This window comes from Lissotriton vulgaris, chromosome 10 (assembly GCF_964263255.1).
Source record: "Lissotriton vulgaris chromosome 10, aLisVul1.2, whole genome shotgun sequence".
NCBI lineage: Eukaryota > Metazoa > Chordata > Amphibia > Caudata > Salamandridae > Lissotriton > Lissotriton vulgaris.
Window position 1 is genome coordinate 267,014,609 of NC_141698.1, and position 14,089 is coordinate 267,028,697.

A 14,089-nucleotide genomic window follows, 5' to 3' on the forward strand; every position below is an offset into this window, starting at 1 on the left:
TAAGTCTGGCAATTTGTTTCTCGATGTTAATTAAGGATCGTTCGATAGGCATTAGTTGGGACTTTATAAGATCCTTAATTGTAGCTACCACTTGTGCATTTAACTCGAGTTGGTTTGTATTGCCAGCAACATATCCCCTCTCAGCAGCAACCAGAGATGCGGGTGTTGCAGAGGGGTCATCAATATTAATAGATAGGGAGTTAGTAAAATTATTTTTATGATTGGAACGAGGGGATTTTCTGGACCTTTTATGCTTTGGTGGGCAGTTCTGCTTAGTCTTATCTATTGGCCTGGTAATGTTTTGTTTGGGAATTGTCCCTCCCTATTCCCCTTGTCAGTTATAGTTGGAGAGATTGCTAACGTTTGCGACTCTATCAAGGTTTGCGGGATCGTTTGAGTGGGACTAATCACCAAAGTCGGTGTTTTCTCCAAATCTTCCAAGGTGACTTCCCCTAGAGATAGACGAGTGACAGATAGGTCAACACTCATAGGGATGGTGTGTAAGTCTGCACGAACTTCGTGCAGTAATGGGGCGTTTGTTCCTTGTTGAATAGGTGTTTTGGCTAGAGCCAGGAGGCCCATTGAAGATCTTCGCGCCGCTGCAAGGTCCTGGGAAACGCGTCTTTCTAAGAGTACAATCCCCTGGTTGATTGCATCATTAGCTTTCGTGATGAATTGGTCAATTGGACCGGTAACCTGACCCAGGCCTTGAGCCGTCTTGCTCCTACTGCCCCTTGTGGTCATGATGTCGCTGTAGTTACGCGTAGGTAAGTAGGAGTGAAGGTGATAGCAGAGGCACTACCAGGGTAGAGGAGGGAAGTCACAAGGCAAGATAAAAAGGGGTAGGCCCAGACCAGGCTTGCACAGGCTTGAACGGGCTTTAACGGGCCCGCCCTTTGCCCGGGCTTCGCCCCGGGCTGCGACCCGCGCGCGTCCCGCGATGCGCGTTAGTGACCTTGCTTAAAACTCTGTGAATTGAGGTGAGAGGGGGCGGGGCACTGGGAGGGGGCGCGGCTCACGCGGGAAGAGGAAACAGCTGGTGGTATTGACGCTGGACCTCGCAGTCCCGGGGCCGCGCCTCTCGCCTCCTCTGCGGCCAGCCGGTGATTGTCTCCTCCCTCCGGTGAAAAAAAAGAGCTTGGGAGATGCTGGGCTACTCTTGTAGCGAATGGCAGGTAGGACACTTGAAACGCTGAAAAACCTCAAGGCGAGCGGCTCCCGCGAATTGGGGGCCGCAAGAGGTTATGTGCACCTTGGTGGGGGCGGGGCACTGTGAGGGGGCGCGGCTCACGCGGGATGAGGAAACAGAAACCGATAGCATGAAAACATGAAAATGAAAAGTAATCTGTGAAAAATAATGTCATTTCAGTGCACACCAGTAACGTGCTCACGGTTCATAAATTAATCCAATACTAGTGAAATGCAAATTGTTGATAGAAACCGCACGAGCAGTCAGAGTTCAGCTGTCGTTTTTGATCTAATGTTATTGTTCACATGAAAGTTGTTCCATGTTTAAAATCCACTCCAAGTCTTTCTTTTTTTCACTGTCTCCGTAGTTCTCGACTCTGTCTAAATTATTTAGAGATCCAATTTCAGCCCTGTGGGGTGCAACTCTCAGTGGGACGATAAATTGCAATGCAAAACCAACATGTGTGGGAGAGTGCACACCTTCCCTTATTATTGATTACTTCATCCGTGTTTTTATGATGCTCTTGTAGTGCGTGCAAACAGCTGCTGAGAACCGTCCCAGGAATATCAAAATATTCCAAAAACTGGCACATTATTCACGAACCCAACTGTTGCACTGCTGAAATGGGAGATAATCCCTCCAAGTAAACCACTTCCTCCAAAGTTCACCATTTAAAAAAAAAATAAATTATGACTGTATACCAAATTTTATACCAATTTTCTGAGAATAAAGTATTCAGGCGCAACCATTCTGTCTCCTTGGTAACTAAATGTGAAAGAACATTGGTAGAATCGAATGGTATAAAATTTGGTATACAGTCATAAAAAAATGGTAAACTTTGGATGTCATATAGTCTTGCGACTGAACAGGGTCCTTATATTGTTGAGTACTACTTACAATCCTGTTTTAGTGCTTTATCATGAGATTGTAAAAACTTCAAAAGTTTACAATTTAGCTGGGGGTCTGTGAAGTCTAGACTTCTCATGATGGCTGTTCTACCCGTATGAATCCCTCGCTCATTAAATAAGCGTTTTAAAAGTACTCGACGTGCATTTTTCAGTTTGGGACATATACAGACCAAATGCACAAAGTCTCTTGTCTGGGGCATCACATAGTCTGCAAATTTTTGATCCTTTACATCGCCAAAGTGGTTTGCCTGACAGAGACGGTAGATCACCTAGGCGCATGGCCAATAGTTTTTTCTTAAGATGCACCGGATAGGTTAGCTGAAGGTAAGTTGCCAGTTGCAATGTGACATACATTTAAATTGTCATCCATGTATGGGCTCGCCGCGAAAATATACTTTTATCATCAAATGACGAATGAATTAGTCATGGCCTGACAAAACACAGAATGCGACAAGTTCAAGTCCCACAGATCACCCGCATTAGTTAGTTGTAAAGATGAGAACAGATATTTATTGTAACTTGAATTGTCATCGTTAATCAAGGCTTCCCATATTGCGTTGACTAGAAGGCTAGATTGATTATTTCGTATTTTGTGTACGGTTTTAATGAACTGATACCTTCTTGCTATGTTTTACTGTGTCAGTCCAAATTCCAAACAAATTTGGGCTGGGGATTGCAGGGCAAATGAAATACCTGTTTATATGTTTTGATTTGTAATCTGTCTAACATTTTGGAATCCCTACCATGCATCACCATACTTGCATAGGTTAGAGAAGGAAGCAATTTTGCTTTAATTACAGAGAGAAGTGGTTGGTAGGAGGGGCCGTCTAGTTTTTTTGCAAGCAAGCTGAATGCGTCTATTAAAGCATTGTTCTTCCTAACCATACACTGCTGATGGGCATGAAAGTTAAAAATGTTATCAAAATTGAAACCCAAGTACTTATAGGTACTGACTACTTCTATGGTTAGATTATCCAGCTTGATCTTTAAAGAAACACAGGGATTGTTCCCAATAAGCATGGATTTTGTTTTAGTAATGTTTATTTCTAATTTATTACGTTTTGTATGCGCCACTGTTTCTGTGATCAATCTTTGAAGTCCGATTTCTGTATGACTCAGCAGCACAATGTCATCAGCTTATGCTAGATGGGATATCGTCAGTGGACCTAACCTTGGCGCATGTGCGTTAACTAGATCCAGGTGGGAAGTCAAATCTGCCATAAATAGGTTAAACAGATGTGGAGATAGCACACACCCTTGCTTAAGACCCCTAGCGGTTGGTATTTTCCTTGATATTTTGGTCCCGTCCCCTACCATGATTTGAATCCATGTTTCTGTATATAGTGAATAAATTGCTCTTAACATTTTTTCTTGTATACCCCGTCTTAATTTAGCCCATAGGAGTGATCGATCCACCCGATCAAAAGCAGCTTTCATATCTATAAAGCAGAGTTGTCTTTTTCCTTTAGGCGTTTGCTTTTTTCCACAATTAATGCTACTGTTAACATATTAATTGAGGTACCATACCCTTTCCGGAAGCCTGTTTGATGGGGTGGAATCATATTCTTAGCATTTGACCACTGTATTAAAAATTTCCAATATTATTGATGCATAATATTTTGCTTCTGTGTCAATGAGAGCTATTAGTCTGTAATTAGATGGTTTTGCTTTGTCTCCACCCTTAAAGATGGGAGGTTATTCTAGATCCCCTCCAACCAGCTGGAATCATACCTGTATTTTCCACCTCTTTAAAGAATAGCATTATTGGATTGGCCCAATATTTTGGGTCCAATTTAAATATAGCCCGTGGGAATCCATTTGGTCCGGGGGCACTGTCACTTCTTCCTGATTTAATAACATTTTTGACTCTAGTAAGCGTACACGATGTATCATCTAAAGTGGGTACGAACTCATGATATGACGATATTTTAATCCCCGTTGTTAACCCAGGTTCAGTAATTTTCTTAATGTTGTTGTTTTTATTTACTTGCAGCTGTTCTTCGTCAATAAAGTTTTTTTAGATACACAACCCAATCTTCTTCTGTAACATTCGATGATACTATTACTTTGTGAGTCTTGTTTAAACCATTTATTGTTTTCCAAAATGCTTTGGCATTTGATTGTTTGCAATTGTAAACCAAATTTGCCCAGAACTCATCCGTTGCTTTTCTTTTTTCTTGCCAAACCTGTTTCTTAAATTCCTTCTTAAGTAGTTTTAACTTGCCCCATGCATCTGGTTGGTTACCTTGTTTTTTTACCTTCCTTATTTCTCTTCTCAGTTCTTTTTTTAGCTCTTTGATTTTCTGTAATGATGGGTAAATGTGAATTTTGGTCCGTCTCGATGTTGAATTTGATTTCTGTTTCGTTACTTCAGTCACAAATTTGATCCAGGCGTTTAATACGGTGGGAGATAATACTATACTATCCTCCAGTATTGTTTTGGCTTTGCCTGCAAGTTCAGGAAGTCGATTAGATGACCAAGTCACTTGTTTGTTGGTAGTTACTGTACGTCCTTCATCGATTGTTGGAACGGACTGGAATCTGTCCAAGTGAATGTTTATTGCTATTTGTTGAATTGAATGATCGCTTTCCGTTGTGCACTAAATTTTAAACGTACTTAGTTGTTGGATTAGTGGCAAGGAAAGAATAGTATAGTCAATAGCAGACACCAAAGTTGGTCCATAATGTGTTAAACTTGGTGTATTATCATCCAGCGTTTTCCCGTTTACTTTCAAATCTAAATGTTCTAGAGTGGTGACCAATTCCTTACCTACTTTATTAGGTTTCCTCCATGGATGGGCCATTTGATGATTTACCGCCCAAATTTCATTTTCTACTGTTAGCTGGTCGTCTTCTTCTGGTGTAAAAATAAGATGGGTATTGAAATTTCCTGTTATGACTATTTCCCAATTCGGGGTATTGTATCTTACTTCAGATATTTCATGTATTAACTTTTTGAATATTATTGATTTATCTTGGACGTTTGGATGAGCATATATGTTGAAGAAAATTAATGAGGTTATCCAGTGATTGCTGCCAAAATTGAGTCTTATTATTTGTATATTATTTGAAGTAGTCGACATTTGTTCTGATTCTACCTTAATGCTGTTTGATATGTAGACCGAGAGACTGCCCTTTGGTCATCCGAAGCAGTTCGTTTTACGGCATCCACCTGGTGTAAAGTAAATCCCGGCAATTGAATTGAACCTGTCAGCCAGGTTTCTTGCAGTGCTATGATGTCATATAGAGCCCAGATTTCCATTAGAGTCCTATCAGTAAGCTTGGTTATTGCACCTGCAATATTCCAGGAAAATATATTTAAATTTATCAGCTTGCAGGGCACAAGTTGATTCGGTAACTGGTCATTGCCTATTTGCGTTTTTAGGTAATAACGGTGACCAATGCCTATAGTTATGCCTACTTTCTATTGGTGTTACTATTTCTGTACCTGTAGGTCCTCGGGTATTATGCAAAATCGAATATACAGAAGAATGGGTGCTATTTTTATTATCCCAATGTGCCAATGGAGCAGGGTAACTCTGTGGTGTAATTTTTTTTATTGTTGGTATTAACGGTGACCAATGCCTATAGTTATGCCTACTTTCTATTGGTGTAACTATTTCTGTACCTGTAGGTCCTCGGTCATTATGCAAAATTGAATATACAGAAGAATGGGTGCTATTCTTCAATTCAATTCAATTCAAAAGACCTTTATTCGAATTTGATAAAATTCATAAAAGTACCGAACACACCAAAGCACATATATACATATAATACAAAACAGTTATATAAATAGCATTCCATAGTAACAAAACAGTTCATACAGTGGTTAAGCAATATATTTCATTATCTTATAAAGTTTTTGCAGTAGTATCTTTATGACTGATTCTGATTTCAGGGACTTTCCATAGTCTTACGTGCACGTATGGCTAGTCTTAAAAAAGTGCTAGTGCGAAAAGTCAATTCATCAGTGTCCAAGGTGAGCAACAACATGTAGGATTCCTGAAGTGTGAGAGGTCTGAATTTCCTAAAGTATGGGGTTAAAAGCCATTTGATATATCTCACATAAAATTTACAGAAAAACAGAAAGTGCAAATCATCTTGAGTGCTTATACCGTCACAAGGGCAGGGGGTAAGATCTATATGATGTTGGTACCCCAAAGGAAAAGACAGCAAAAATTTCACAGTTCCTGCCCTTAGACGAAACAATAGAGATCGCTCCCAACTTGACATAGGGAGTGAAAGGTAGGGTGGCATGATTTGCTTACAAAGACCGTTTCCAATGTATTTCTTGACCCCTGATTTCTGTGATTCACTTCCAAGCCGTTCATTACGGTAAAGTGCATAAAGTGCCTTTTGGACCTCAGATTTATCCTTTAATTCGATAGCCGTTGGCTCGGTAAACAAAATGCCTCTACCAATTTCATTAAATGTTGTAAAAAGTTCTTTAAACCAGGGGATCTGCATGCCATTTTCGCAATTAAGGCAGTCCTTAATGATATTTTGCGTAAGGACAGCAGCCTCATTCCTCCAGATTCTAATCCAGAAGAGAGCTGGTCTTACTTTAATAAAGTCATTTATGAAGGGGAGGTTGAGTTCGTTATGGCAGATAAAATTAGAAGAGGAGATCGGTGCTCCCAGCAATTTTCTGCAAAAACGGTTTTCCTCTCTTTGGATGCTAATACTGCTGGCTGCTATTCTTATTATCCCAATGTGCCAATGGAGCAGGGTAACGTTGTGGTGTAGATTTTATTATTGTTATGCCCCATGATCCAAATTGCTCTTTGGCATCAAGAATTTGGTTTACTATTTTTTCTGACTTCCATGATGTTACAGTTATCTCTGTCAGTTGGTTAAGTGTTTGGCAGAAACTTCACCGATAATAAGTCTGTTGTTTCGATAAAACGTAATGTTCGCACCTCCCCTAGCAGCTTCAGAATGTTTCCCCTATTTAAGATATCTTGCTTGCCTCTTGACATGTATAGGGGGATTAATGTGATTTGTCACCGGTCGCTGGATTCCTTTGTTTCTGTTGGTGAAATCTGTTTGGACAATACTTTATTTATATGATCCTGCATTGGAGTTTTATATTTTATTTGGCCTGTGCAATGAGAAGAATTATTTATTTTAGTATTATCTTCATTGAGGAGCTGTGTACTGCTTCTTGTACAATGAGGCTCTTGCTCTGTGTTACTTTCTAATGCAGGACATGTGATCACAATTGTTTTGTCCACCCTAGAAGTTACTATACGTTTGTGCTTGTTATTTTTATTACGATAATTAATTGCAGGGACCACTAGTAGTCTGTTATTGGTAATTTTGGGCTTTTCCAAGAGGTTCTGTTCAGAACAATTACACAATGGTACCTCGGGCGACTAAGTTGATCTTGTCCTTTTGAGTTCTCTGATGGTATGTCATGTTCAACACATGGAGTTAATGTCTCCATTTGCAAGGTGTCTGGAAGGCCGACCTTTTTTTTTTCTTTTTCTATTTGCATCTATTTCCTTTGGGGGTAAGGCAGGTTTGAGTAGGGTATGCTTATCTTTGCCCTTCTGACAGGCCTTCCACTTTTTTGCGCTATTTTCGCTAGCTTTATTTTCTAAGTTATTAGAATGAGGGTGCGTAATTCTATCCACTGATTGATCGGGTAGCGCACATTTTTCTTCTATGATCTTTGTTTCTGGAAGAGATTTCTTTTTTTCCGTGGCACTACACAGTGGATAGAATGTTTTGGCCTCTGCATCATTTTGCGTGGGACCGTTCATGTTCTGTCTTCCCTTGTAGCGCGTTGTTTTTGCCTTTTTGTTAATACTTGGGTAAATGTGTTTTTTGATTTTGTAGTAAGAGATTGTAGGCCACTATTTGTTGACTGGATCAGCGATATATCGTTTTAGGCTTCATTTGGATTTACACAACCCGACACATAAGGTTGACCTCCCTGTCGTTCGTAGGTTTCCTATTTTGGTAAGTTGTCTATTACCTGCAATTGCTCTTGTGTATGTTCCTCTGGAATTTGCCTTAAAGTTAGTTTATGAGCGGCCTTGTGCTTTATTTCTTTCAATATATCAATTAGTATAGCTGGCAGAGTACTTAATTTATCTACTATTTGGTCACATTTGCAGATACATTGTGGATCTGTGCTCTTAGGTGATTGGACCTTCTTCAGCTGTTTGGTAAGTATATCTATTTTGGTGTTAATACTAAAGACGTGAGTTGCCATAATGTTCATAAGGTCGATCTGAACGTCTAATTTATTAGATTGCATGTTTAGTACTGATATCGACGTTTGCAGAATGCTTAATAATAAAGAGTGTAAAGAGGATAGGTTGTCTGGTTCCGTTTGGTTGATATATTCTTTCGGCTTACAGGTTTTGAATCCTCCTGTTTTTGAATTATCCTGCTAAATGACAAAATACTTAAACTTTTTCCTGTTTGTATATCAAATTGATCCATTTGATCCTGCCTTGAGTTGGGTACTGAACCATATATTGAATCATTCTTTACGTCCGTTGAGATTTGGGAAGAAAAGTGGCTTGATATTTCTATAACTGAGGAAAGATTCTGCTTTGTTTCAGTGCCAATTGATCTTGTTGCAGGAACTCGTTTATTTTTGTATAATTGGTTTGCAGTTTCCATTTGTGAGGTTACAGGAGTAATAGCCAAGTTTGACTGATTTATTGTTTTTGTCTCCAGGGCTTTTACAAATTCAGCATTGTCCATTATTAATGTGGAGTGCAACCATGAAGTTTGCAGACCGTCCTTATTTGAAGCTTTTATATCACAGGGTGTTGAAGGGGAATCGTAGCATCGATTATCCTCAACCTGTTTATCTCTGTTAGGAGTTGAGTGAAAGTGATCTAGTGTTTTGAACTTAGATGCTATTACTATTTCATCATGTTGATGGTTTCTTTTATTAGGTTTAGTAATCAGATCTATACAGGTTTTCTTAAAGTCTTCAGAATCGTTCTTGTGATTGTTCACTGAGTGTATAATTGCCTGTCAAATTATTGATTTTGCAGCTGTTGGGGTGTGGTGACGGGCTTAGACTTTTCTGGATCTACCAGCAAATTTGTTTCAAACACATTCATTTAAAATAGGTGTGGTAACATAAGAAAGGGTGAAAGGTTGTTCAGAAGGTGGAAATTGTGAGATGGAGTTTGGATTATCATTAGGTACGGTTGTTGGATAATGTATACTTGTGTTAACATGACTTTTTTGCTGGTTGTATTTTAGGTGCTGTTCCCGTAATGGCAAGTGTGGACATTTGTTCGCAAAATGGGCAGCAGAGACACTTTGCAAAATAACTTGGTTTTAATAAAAAACGAGAGTGCAGAACAACTGGTGGTGCAAAGAGGCGGATGTAATGGGTGAGTTGCTGCTGATGCTAGCTAATTCAAGGACAGAGGCTGTCCCCATGTGTTTTATATACACTTAAATAAGAATAACATTGCTCAATTGAGAGCATAGCACTGTTATCGAGATCTGAGAGAACTGCGTCTTTGTGTAGGAACGCGTATACTTTGGACAGAGTTGATACCACAAACTTTATGGAGAGGAGCACGGAAAACTGCTGTTGGCAAAGCTAGAAGAAATTGAATAAGGTGAGACACTTGTAGGGCTGAGAATATACAGAAAAGGTTATTCAGATAGAGTTTTCGTTTGAAGAGTTGCAATTTTTTATGGGCGATGGAGTACACTTATCCTTTATGGGCATGGAATTGAGGGACATGTTGGCAACGTTATTAGGGTAACAGTTTTGGTTTTAGTTTGGTATGGCACAAAAAGTCCTTTGAGGAGATTTCTTCTGGGTAGCAGGTTACGCTGCTTGGCGGTTGAAAAAGCTAGGCGGAGGGAAGGGTGTAGGTTTTGGAGGAGTTTTGATGTTGGTCTTAACAATAAAAACAGAAGCTGTTGGAAAGGATGCTGGCCATGGCGTTGAGTTATCAGGAATGCTGGGTGAAGGTCTTTGGGAGTTACAGTTCTTGAAAAGTATTAAGGATGAGTTCTTAGGTGGGAAACGTTTTAGGTACTGGATTTGTATAGCGATGCAATAGCTATGGTATGGCAAGATAAGTTCCAAGGATTAAGTGATACACACCTTAAAGCAGCCCTTTTGACAGTGACACAGTTATTTAGTTACGGTTTCTGGTTTGCACCGGCCTGCAAGTTCAAATGTATAGTACAATCCATGTTGAGAAGTTGGAAAAGAGAGATCTAGCAGTTTCACTCATGTCAGTAACGTTTATTTAAATTTCATCACTGTCACGGGCAAGAACTACGAAAAAGAATTATTAAAGGCAAGCACATATTTGAAGCACAAGTTAGTCAAAGGTCACGTTGAATGTGACGTGCTAGCTAACACAAGATGCAGGCAGGACCCTCACTGATATCTCTAGTGGCATTACCACAGCCCCGCCCTTTCCTCTCCAGCTGTTTTGGTTCCTGTTGCAAGTGGTCATGGTGACAACAAAATTGAGAACTTTAGAGACAAATGCCAAAACATCTGTATTGACGGCAACCACACGTAAATCCTCTGGTTTCAGCACTTCACCCGAAGAACGATGTTATATGGTGCCTCCGACCGGCCTATTTGCACTATTCCTCGGTATCGCCTCACGCCCCGTCCCCCGATACTGCTCCCAAACTCCACGCTTCGCCCTTTTCCAAAACACCAACCTGTCAGCCCCAAAGACTGCCTGCCCCTTCCCACAATGCATCGCGGCGGCTACGCTTTCCGCCTCCTCCTCCCTCACTTCCTGGTCGGGTTTGTTGCTGTTCTCAGTCCTCACTCCCAAGCTCTGTTGGAGACCGAGGGGAACCCCGAAACCTTATCCTCTGCTCCCCGCACAGGAAAGGGGGAAAAGAGTCCCCGAGGTGCGAACTCAACGCTACTCGTCAGGGACATGCCCTACGGGCATCGGCTGCTGTCGGCGAAGAGAAGGCAGCATGTCTGCAGGGACTGCAAAGGTAAAGGGGGTGGGCAGTGCATGGATACAGAAGGATGCAGCAGGTACGTTGGAATGGTATGCGTACTGTGGTTAAGCCACGCAAGGAGTTGTAGTGATGTTAGATCACAAGCATTTAAACTGGAACGAAGGGTTTCATTTGGTAAACGCTCTGCATGTATGCGATGCAGTACAACTAGTGATGTGCGTGCTTTAATTAGTGTACTGTACGGTTATGTGTAGATGTGTATGATCTGTTGTATATATCTGGTGCGCATCGCAGTTTGTCACAACGTGTTATGTGTCTACACAGTTTGTCACAAAGTGTTGTGGGTCTACTCAGCTCCTTACAGTTAGTTCCTGTGTACTCATTAAAGTGCACGTACTTTATACTGTATAGTAATTTAAAAATGCAGTTCGTTTGTACTTTTTCCTGCAAAATTACAATGTGTAAAACGATGTACATGTATTCGGCTCTGTACATTCGGTACTGAGCAAATAAATGTGTGCACTACTGGATGTACACTTATTAATCATAGAGTAATGTACACTCACTATATTTTTGGCACGGCCAGCGTCTAACAGATTGCACAGTAGATGCAATATGGGCTATAGACTATAAAATGACGTCACTTATTTACACAGTGTGCTGATGCTGTGCATTTAGCATGTTAAGCCTATATACTTGATGCTGTACGGTTGTCACTTTTTTCATTTATCTAGAGATGGTAGGGTCTTTTTTTACATTGTTCGTCGCATATTCTATTCTAAAGCATTTAGGGGCACTCGGAATTGCACAGTTATTGTGTATAGAGGCATGCTTGTATTTAGTGCCTTGGTTATGAGTTGTATAGTTAAGGATGTCTTCTCTAAGCTGGACTGTAATATTGAAAGGATTGTGTTTGCATTTGGCGTGACACTTATTTATAAAGCAGTTCTGTGCATTCTCTTTTTTTGTTGAGTGATCTTATACTTTATACTATAATCGTATTAATCATAAACCACTGAATGCTTTCCTTTGTTATTCGGTATTAATGACGTGATGTATCTGTATGACACACTGTATAGTATACACTACACTGTACAGTCAATGTAGCTTCTACTGTATACTTACCATGTGTATCTGGTATTCTCTTCTTATACAAACCGTATGCCAATTATACAAACTATATGAAAATGCAGCTATGCATTTATTTTTATTCAGTTCAGTACATATTGTATTAGTCAGAACATGATGCACATGCACTTTGTGCTGTACATTTACTAGCTACTGTGTGCCATACACATTCTAAATGCTGTGCATTTATTTGTATTCAGCTCAGTACATGTAGTATTAGTCAGAACATGATGCATATGTACTTTGTGCTGTACATTTACTAGCTACTGTGTGCCATACACATTCTAAATGTTTATTGTTCATAAGGATTTAAGTGTGGTACCGATATTTAAGCTCTACACATATTTGGTATTTTTTCTTTTATTATTATTATTATTAATAAAACATCGTGACAGTGTCCAGTGACAAGTAGCTGGCAAGTTTTGTGAATCCTGAAGCTGGATAAGTAACTAACACCCAGCAGATACAAATACCCAAACTCATATTTACAAAACTCTTGAGAGAAAGGCAGAAATGTGCTTTCATAGATTTAACTCTCACGTTGGCACGCTATGTCTAACTATTTAGACATTACCCAAAAAGTCTTGGCCGACTCATAGGAATCTGTTTCAGTTTCGTTTTTCCAATGGTACTCGCACGTATAAATTTCACAGGTTTGAATTTGTGCTTGCTTAAGAACACAACACTAAAGTGCATTTGCACTTATTAATTTTGTGGCGTTCTATAACGCTTGAGATTCAGGCCCATTATGAATAGATCAGTGGGGAAACTATAGAAATGTGCGGTTAGGAAGGGCCGCTGGATGCATGAGATTTCGCGGCACTTTTTTTGCATAATTATGTATTTGCCGCATTTTCCACATAATCAATCATCTGCTGCATAATCTGCAGATGTTAACAAACATTTTTTTTAGTTTCTATCTCACACTTATCAAAAGTTACTAAAGTCGCAGTGATGTGGGTATGCGCACAGAGGAGGGCCCTTTGCAAAAACTAACGGGTCACCTTTCCGTCGCTTTTTCCAATATTTGATTGTTAAACTGATACTAATGAAGTGAAATATTTGCCCAGGCAGTATTTCTATGTGTAAAATGACATAATAATAAAGTAATAATGTAAAAAAGTACCACATTGTGCTGCATAATTTGCCACATAATGTAGTCAACCCTGCCACACAATTAGGTACGATATGCAACAGAGATGACACAACCCCAGAGAAAATCGATGCACATCAAAGCCCCCTGCGTTATTTTATGAAGATATTGACCCCAGAATTATCGTGGGGGTGAAAAAGTAGTACTTTTTTCATTTTTCAAACCTAAATCTTTAAGATTTTTCATTCAGCTTCAGTGGGTTCTATGATTGAGGAATAGCCTCCACGTAAATCACACCTGCGAGCCACAATGTGGACACATCCGGTTTGTGATTGTTTAAAATGGAGAGTTAGTCTTGGAGTGATAGTCACGTTTAACGTGACACTCCCTGAACATTTTCACCGTGGAGGTCTGAGCATCTTTGCTAGTGTACACTACGGTTGATAGTGTTTCCATTTCTGTTTGCTCACCATTTAGGAATTAAGAATTTGAAACACAAAAAAGATATACGAATAGTCTTAGAAATAATCTATAGAAAAGTTTTCTTTTTAAATTAATTAATACATTAAATATTTGTGATGCTTAAGTTGGCTTTTATACTGCAAGTACGAATTGTCCAAGAGGCTGGATGGAAAAGGGGCAACTTGAAAAGCCTACCATCCCCCTTCCCAGGCAGTTTATACCGCTCCCGCCCCGAAAACCTCCTCGGGGAATCTGTGATTGAGCTCTTGGCAGTGCAGTTGGCAGCCACATCCATCATCAAAGAAACATCAGTCATCTCCTCAGTTCTCTTGCTCCGCCCCTCGCAGCTATACTGACTTTCACTCGCCACCTCTA

General features: G+C 39.9%; 1 protein-coding gene across 1 annotated transcript in view; it reads left to right on the plus strand.

Annotated features, from left to right (window-relative positions):
• The first annotated feature begins 10,867 nt into the window (after positions 1–10,867).
• LOC147685096 (uncharacterized) overlaps positions 10,868–14,089 on the plus strand; it is a 1,199,247-nt gene continuing 1,196,025 nt past the window's right edge. The window contains exon 1 of the mRNA XM_086940986.1: positions 10,868–11,064. The gene's annotated coding sequence lies outside the window, so the exon portion shown is untranslated. The remainder of the gene's footprint in view (positions 11,065–14,089) is intronic.